Genomic DNA, 8,334 nt, shown 5'->3' with positions numbered 1-8,334 from the left:
TGTTAGATAAGGAACAGAGTGAGCTTTAGGCCCAGAGAGCAGGCAGGCTGAATCAAAGATACAGGGAGCTCTTGTGGAGAAAGTACGGAGATCTGAGCCAGAACTTTTTTTTTTTTTAAGGGAATTTTCAGATATTCCAAAGTAGAAAAGAGGAAGGAAAAGGACACCAGGTGGAAGGACCGGTTTGAACAAAGGCTTGGAGAGAATGAACCCAGCATGAAGGGCACCAATCTTGTTGGAATAGGAAGGTCATTTGAAGGGTGATGGGATGCAAGGAGCACCTGCAAGTGACAAGTGTGAAGGTCAACAGCTGGACCTCGCATCTGTACTGGACACAGGGACAACAGGCAGTGTAGCAAGCACTGGCTCTGGACTCACATAGACCTGGGTTCAAATCCTGGCCAAGTCCTTTGGGCAAGTCACTTTCTCTTGGCCTTGGATTTCTCACCTCTAAAAGAGTGAAAATAATCCCCAGCTCACAGAGTGTTTGGGAGGATTAAATGAGATGATATATATGAAAAGCTCTTGCATCGTACCTCATAGACGTTCTTTTCCTAATGTTTACTGATTCTGAGAAAATGAAGGCAGTGGGTGTGAACTACTCATTCAAGTGGTTTAGTCACGGAAGGAGGGAAACATATTGCACAATGTCCAGAAAGTGCAGACCAGGGTCAAGGGAGGCTCTTTCTAAGTTGAGGAGACCTGTGGGTGTTTGAAAGCTGAGCAGACTGGATGCTGCCAAAAGATGGTCTGGTGAGGAAAATGCTCTAAAACGGATTGTGTAGCAGTTGCACAAGTCTGTGAATACACTAAAACCACTGAATTGTACACTTTCAGTGGGTGAGTTGGGAGATATGTGAATTATATCTCAATAAACCTGTTTAAAAATAAAAAAGACAGCCTGGATAAACTAAAAGTTCCTTTGGGAGTCAGGAAGGAGAGGGGGAAGAGGGGAAGGAGGGGGAGGAGGGGGAGGAGGGAGACTCAGGTGAGGGCCAGAGAATAGAGGATGATGTAGCTTTCATCCAAGACACAGAATGGTAGGCTGGTGGCCTCACTCATTGGTCCCACAAACTTGATGAGTGCCTACTACGTGCCAGGCCCTGTGCCAAAAAGACTGAGATGCCCTAAAGTTGCCCACAGCTCCCAGGCCAGCCCAATATGAGCAGAGCTATGCAGAGCTATGGGCAGTAAAGAGTGTGGGAAGTGGCCACGCACAGTGGTAATCCCAGCACTTTGGGAGGCCAAGGTGGGCAGATCACCTGAGGTCAGGAGTTCAAGACCAGCTTGGCCAACATGAAAAAACCTCATCTCTACAAAAATACAAATATTAGCAGGGTGTGGTAGTGCATGCCTATAGTCCCAGCTGCTCAGGAGGCTGAGGCAGGAGAATCACTTGAACCTGGGAGGCAGAAGTTGCAGTGAGCCGAGATCACACTACTGCACTCCAGCCTGGGCCACAGAGCAAGACTCTGTGTCAAAAAAAAAAAAAAAAAAAGCGAGCATGGTGGCTCACGCCTGTAATCCCAGCACTTTGGGAGGCCGAGGCGGGCGGATCTCCTGAGGTCAGGAGTTTGAGACCAGCCTGGCCAACATGATGAAACCCTGTCTCTACTAAAAATACAAAAATTAGCCGGGCATGGTGGCGGCCACCTGTAATCCCAGCTACTCGGGAGGCTGAGGCAGGAGAATCACTCAAACCCGGGAGGCGGAAGTTGCAGTGAGCCAAGATCACGCCATTGCACTCCAGCCTGTGGGACAAGAGAGAGACTCCGTCTCAAAAAAAAAAAAAAAAAAGTGTGGTGAGCACCCAGGCAGGAAGGGAGGAGCTGCCACCCTGCTCCATCCCTGGGTCTTTACCTGTGCAGTGGGTGTGGCCTCTGGGTCTGAGACAGACCCACGGGGTGATCAGACCTGCAGCAAGAGTAGTTGAAAGTGCCCCATCCTTGGAAGAGGTTAGAAAGAGTCCTGAAGCCATCACTACCAAGTCTCTATCATTAGACCTCAGCAGGAGACGCTGAGAGCATTAATGGAGTCCTCATTGTGTACACAGTTCTCCCCTGCGTGTGGTTTCTTTGTGTTTCTTGAGTAAATGCTCCCCCTGCTGCCCCAAAAACACTGTGGGTGGGCCCTGCTTATCTGGTAAAGTGAAGCTGCTGATGACAGGTGGGGAGAGAGGAAATAATGGGCCTGGAGACAGGGCAAGGAGCCAGTTCAGGCCACAAAAACACCACTGAGGGGACAAACCACAGTTGGAGAGAGCACTGAGAGAGTCAACATCAGGGGGCTGCAAGACACATCCCCGACCCACCTGTAATATCAGAGGGTCTGCATGTCTGCAGGCACCAGGCTGCCCCACCACTCTTCTGGAGGAATCACAGCCATTCTCTTCATCCCCAGAGCCACACCCCTGCTGACTCCTGCCCCTGCCTTGCTGCGGCCCCTCCAAGCCCATCAGGCAAACTGAGGCAGTGTGTTGGAGGGAGGACCTAAAGGGGTCCTGGGTTCTAGCCCTGGCTCTGCCACCAATGAGCTGAGTGACATCCCCCTGGGCTCAGTCTCCTCAGCAGTGTAGAGAGGTGGAATGCGTGAGGGGTAAGAGCATAGGCCCCAGACAGGCTCCTGGGGTTTCAGTCCCAGCGCTTTGCGTACCGGCTTTGTGAACCTGGCTGTATCTTCTTTGCATCTCAGTTTCTTCAAATAGTGTGAGGATTAAATGAGTTAATAGACAAAAAGCACTTGGTGGGCTTCATCCCTGGGATGCAAGGCTGGTTCAATATACGCAAATCAATAAATGTAATCCAGCATATAAGCAGAACCAAAGACAAAAACCACATGATTATCTCAATAGATGCAGAAAAGGCCTTTGACAAAATTCAGCAACCCTTCATGCTAGAAACTCTCAATAAATTAGGTATTGATGGGACGTATCTCAAAATAATAAGAGCTGTCTATGACAAACCCACAGCCAATATCATACTGAATGGGCAAAACCTGGAAGCATTCCCTTTGAAAACTGGCACAAGACATGGATGCCCTCTCTCACCACTCTTATTCAACGTAGTGTTGTTGGAAGTTCTGGCCAGGGCAATTAGGCAGGAGAAGGAAATAAAGGGTATTCAATTAGGAAAAGAGGAAGTCAAATTGTCCCTGTTTGCAGATGACGTGATTGCATATCTAGAAAACCCCATTGTCTCAGCCCAAAATCTCCTTAAGCTGATAAGCAACTTCAGCAAAGTCTCAAGATACAAAATCAATGTAAAAAAATCACAAGCATTCTTATACACCAATAACAGACAGAGAGCCAAATCATGAGTGAACTCCCATTCACAATTGCTTCAAAGAGAATAAAATACTTAGGAATCCAACTTACAAGGGACGTGAAGGACCTCTTCAAGGAGAACTACAAACCACTGCTCAAGGAAATAAAAGAGGATACAAACAAATGGAAGAACACTCCATGCTCATGGGTAGGAAGAATCAATATCGTGAAAATGGCCATACTGCCCAAGGTAATTTATAGATTCAATGCCATCCCCATCAAGCTACCAATGACTTTCTTCACAGAATTGGAAAAAACTACTTTAAAGTTCATGTGGAACCAAAAAAGAGCCCGCATCGCCAAGTCAATCCTAAGCCAAAAGAACAAAGCTGGAGGCATCACGCTACCTGACTTCAAACTAGACTACAAGGCTACAGTAACCAAAACAGCATGGTACTGTTACCAAAACAGAGATATAGATCAATGGAACAGAACAGAGCCCTCAGAAATAACGCCACGTATCTACAACTATCTGATCTTTGACAAACCTGAGAAAAACAAGCAATGGGGAAACGATTCCCTATTTAATAAATGGTGCTGGGAAAACTGGCTAGCCATATGTAGAAAGCTGAAACTGGATCCCTTCCTTACACCTTATACAAAAATTAATTCAAGATGGATTAAAGACTTAAACGTTAGACCTAAAACCATAAAAACCCTAGAAGAAAACCTATGCATTACCATTCAGGACATAGGCATGGGCAAGGACTTCATGTCTAAAACACCAAAAGCAATGGCAACAAAAGCCAAAATTAACAAATGGGATCTAATTAAACTCAAGAGCTTCTGCACAGCAAAAGAAACTACCATCAGAGTGAACAGGCAACCTACAAAATTGGAGAAAATTTTCGCAACATACTCATCTGACAAAGGGCTAATATCCAGAATCTACAATGAACTCAAACAAATTTGCAAGAAAAAAACAAACAGCCCCATCAAAAAGTGGGCAAAGGATATGAACAGACACTTCTCAAAAGAAGACATTTATGCAGCCAAAAGACACATGAAAAAATGCTCATCATCACTGGCCATCAGAGAAATGCAAATCAAAACCACAATGAGATACCATCTCACACCAGTTAGAATGGCAATCATTAAAAAGTCAGGAAACAACAGGTGCTGGAGAGGATGTGGAGAAATAGGAACACTTTTACACTGTTGGTGGGACTGTAAACTAGTTCAACCATTGTGGAAGTCAGTGTGGCGATTCCTCAGGGATCTAGAACTAGAAATACCATTTGACCCAGGCATCCCATTACTGGGTATATACCCAAAGGACTATAAATCATGCTGCTATAAAGACACATGCACAGATATGTTTATTGTGGCACTATTCACAATAGCAAAGACTTGGAACCAACCCAAATGTCCAACAATGATAGACTGGATTAAGAAAATGTGGCATATATACACCATGGAATACTATGCAGCCATAAAAAAGGATGAGTTCATGTCCTTTGTAGGGACATGGATGAAATTGGAAATCATCATTCTCAGTAAACTATCGCAAGGACAAAAAACCAAACACCACATGTTCTCACTCATAGATGGGAATTGAACAATGAGAACACATGGACACAGGAAGGGGAACATCACACTCTGGGGACTGTTGTGGGGTGGGGGGAGGGGGGAGGGATAGCTTTAGGAGAAATACCTAATGTAAATGACGAGTTAATGGGTGCAGCACACCAGCACGGCACATGTATACATATGTAACTAACCTGCACATTGTGCACATGTACCCTAGAACTTAAAGTATAATAATAATTTTAAAAAAGAAAAGAAAAGAAAGGAAAAAAAAGCACTTGGAATGCTACAGAGCATGCAAGGCTCAATAAATTCTAACTCTGTATTATTATGACTGTAAGGAGGAGCACTCGGTGGTCTCCGAGGCCCCTTCCGGCTGTGGCATTCTATGACCTTGAATTCTGCCTGTACTATCATCTTTGTCTGAATTTCTCATTAGGCACCACATGTTGCCATTATTTGAGCAACCCAGGCATCTCCAATCTGGATGACTTCTTGACCTTGGGCCTCCTTGACTTACCCTTTCCTGTAACACCCAGTAGGAAGGCTGGTGCCCCCACCCACAGACTGTGGAAGGTGCCAAGCCCTTCTCAGCACCTCTGAGGGCTAAACCTGGGGGTTCTCCCAAGCCTTTCCTTACGGAAGCCCTCTGCTTTATGGCAATCTGCCCCTAAGCCCACATCTATGCGTCAGACTTTCCTGAAGGTTCACTGTATGGTGGGAAACTGCAGCACAGAGCAGGAAGCAAATTCAACACCAAGGTGAAACAACAGGAGTCCAGGTGAATAAACCCTTGTGCATCTACATAGTGGAACACCGTGCAGCTGTAAAAAATCACAATAATGAGGGGACAGGTGGCACTGGGAAGACGGTAGCTGGGTTCAAAACCACGGAACCTCTGGTATATTACAGATTTCTGAAAGAGATCTGCCTTCCTGATGAAAGAGAACTTGGTGAATTCAGAACCACAACTGTCAACACAGGTTCAATTAGTACTGCAGTCGGTTCTCCTTTAGTGAAGCTGGGAAATACTACAGAAATGTGTAAGGTTAAAGCAGAGTTTACAGCACCATCCACAGATGCTTCCATAAAGGATCTGTGGCTCCCACTGGGGCTCTGCCACCCTTGTGTTCCATTGAGATTTCAGTCTGGACCTCCTGGAGAAGAGACCCAAGCTGCTAGCCAGATCACTGAAGATATCACTGAAAATTCACAGATAATTCAGAAAGGGAATTTAAGCATTTCTCCAGGAAGGCGTGCTTGAATTCTATGCTATGATCCATTTGCCTCTCTCATTTGCCTATTATGGAAACATTTTGGATGCCTGCACATTTGCTTTGTAAGCAGCTTTTTAAAATGTACAGTTGCCTGAAGTTGCTAGAAAGAGACTATTTTAGCAGAAGTTAAGAAGAGAAGTTATTTGAATACTAGAACTTACCCAGCTGCAACTTCCTTTGCCATGTTTGATGACACTTTGCTCATAGCTGACCTGACTGGAGAGGAGGAACATCTGGCAACTGGAATCTTAATAACAGTAATGGAAGAGGAAGCAGGCTCTGGTGTCCTCACCAAGCAGGTAAAAGTGGGCTGACTGGAGCTAGACTCCAGGACTAGATGAACCGAGCTGTTACAAGACACAAAGAAATTTAAAATGCAATGGATGGAGTAAATAGTATGAAACCCGAAGAAATGACCACCACATTTTCAAAGCAGATTTGTAAAAATTGTATTTGTTACACTGTGCACAAAACTTTTATACTATTAGCTGGGCGTGATGGTGCACACCTGTAGTCCCAGCTACTCAGGAGGCTGGGGCAGAAGGGTTGCCTGAGCCCAGGAGGCAGAGGTTGCAGTAAGCCAAGATCTGTACTCAGACACTGTCTCAAAAAAAAAAAAAGAAAATTTTATACTCAATAAATATCAAACTACATTCTTCTGAAATATAGTTCTAGTATTTCTAGATGTTTCTAGTATTTATGGTCACTTCACACATGTGTTATGTACAGTGAAACCATTTTTTTTTTCCTTTTCTTTCTGAGGCAGGGTCTCGCTCTGTCACCCAGGCTGGGGAGCAATGGCTTAGGCAAACCAACCCTAGTATGTTAAACCATTTCCCTGTTATTATTTAAAAACCATAGGATTGTGCTTCTCTATAAAGTGTGTACATTTAGCAGTGTAAAATACTGACACATTAAAAAACAAAAACAGAGGCCGGGTGCAGTGGCTCATGCCTGTAATCCCAGCACTTTGGGATGCCGAGGCAGGCAGATCACCTGCGGTCAGGAGTTTGAGACCAATCTGGCCAACATGGTGAAACCTCATCTCTACTAAAAGCACAAAAATTAGCCAGGCGTGGTGGTAGTGCACCTGTAATCCCAGCTACTCAGGAGGCTGAGGCAGCAGAATTACTTGAACCCGGGAGGCGGAAAAGGTTGCAGTGAGCTGAGATCATGCCATTGCACTCCAGCCTGGATGACAGAGCAAGAATCCATCTCAAAAAAAAACAAAAACAAAACAAAAAAAACAGAAAAAATAACGAGGAAGCTCTTGCTGCTCATGGTATGCTCACTAAGTAAATACAGTGCTAAGCAAATGCTGAGTAAATACAAAGCTAGGTGCAGAATACTGTGAATGGCATATTTACCAAAGAAAGGGGGAGGGTGTGGGAGTGGGGGAAGTGAAAACATGTTGATATACATTTGCTGCGTATACCTAGAATATCTCTGGGAAACCACATAAGAATCTGGTGAGGGGAGAAGGGGAGGGAGACTTTTCATTATATATACTTTCACACTCTTAAAATTTTAAAAGGCCGGGTGCGGTGGCTCATGCCTGTAATCCCAGCACTTTGGGAGGCCGAGGTGGGTGGATCACGAGGTCAGGAGTTCGAGACCAGCCTGACCAACATAGTGAAACCCTGCTTCTACTAAAAATACAAAAAGTAGCCGGGCGTGGTGGTGCATGCCTGTAATCCCAGCTACTCAGGAGGCTGAAGCAGGAGAATCGCTTGAACCCGGGAGGCAGAGGTTGGAGTGAGCCGAGATCATGCCACTGCACTCCAGCCTGGGCAACAGAGTGAGACTCCATCTCAAAAAAAAAAAAAAAAAAAAAAATTAAAATATGAAAATATACCACTACAAACAAAAATACTTTTTAAAAATCAAGATGAGGTTTAATTCTGCCTGGAGATTTATTTGATGGTCGTCCTCAGCCACTGGCCCTCTTCCGAGGGCCCCGTCTCCACTCCTCTCTGGCCAGTTGTCTCAGAGATAGATGCCAGCTTCCTCATATCTTATGCAAAATTATCACTGTCTTGACTTCATCTTCACATAGTCAAGCCATGCCTTTTTCGCACAAAGGGCCCATTGCTGTGATTTCCCTACAAAAGAATCATTTCCCCAAGAGGAACCATGCCATGTCCCTAGAAAGCAGAGTGACAGTATCCTCTGTATTAAACAGCCCTGAAGTATTTCTGCCAGGTCTGT

The 8,334-nt window shown here is 45.0% G+C and overlaps 1 pseudogene; it reads left to right on the top strand.

Annotated features, from left to right (window-relative positions):
- The first annotated feature begins 5,533 nt into the window (after positions 1-5,533).
- LOC129039035 (exosome complex component RRP43-like) lies at positions 5,534-6,499 on the top strand (annotated as a pseudogene).
- Positions 6,500-8,334: the final 1,835 nt, after the last annotated feature.

The sequence above is a fragment of the Pongo pygmaeus genome, chromosome 5 (genome assembly GCF_028885625.2).
Source record: "Pongo pygmaeus isolate AG05252 chromosome 5, NHGRI_mPonPyg2-v2.0_pri, whole genome shotgun sequence".
NCBI classification, from domain to species: Eukaryota; Metazoa; Chordata; class Mammalia; order Primates; family Hominidae; genus Pongo; species Pongo pygmaeus.
Note: the sequence above shows the minus strand (reverse complement) of the source record. Positions and strands in the feature narration are given on the sequence as shown.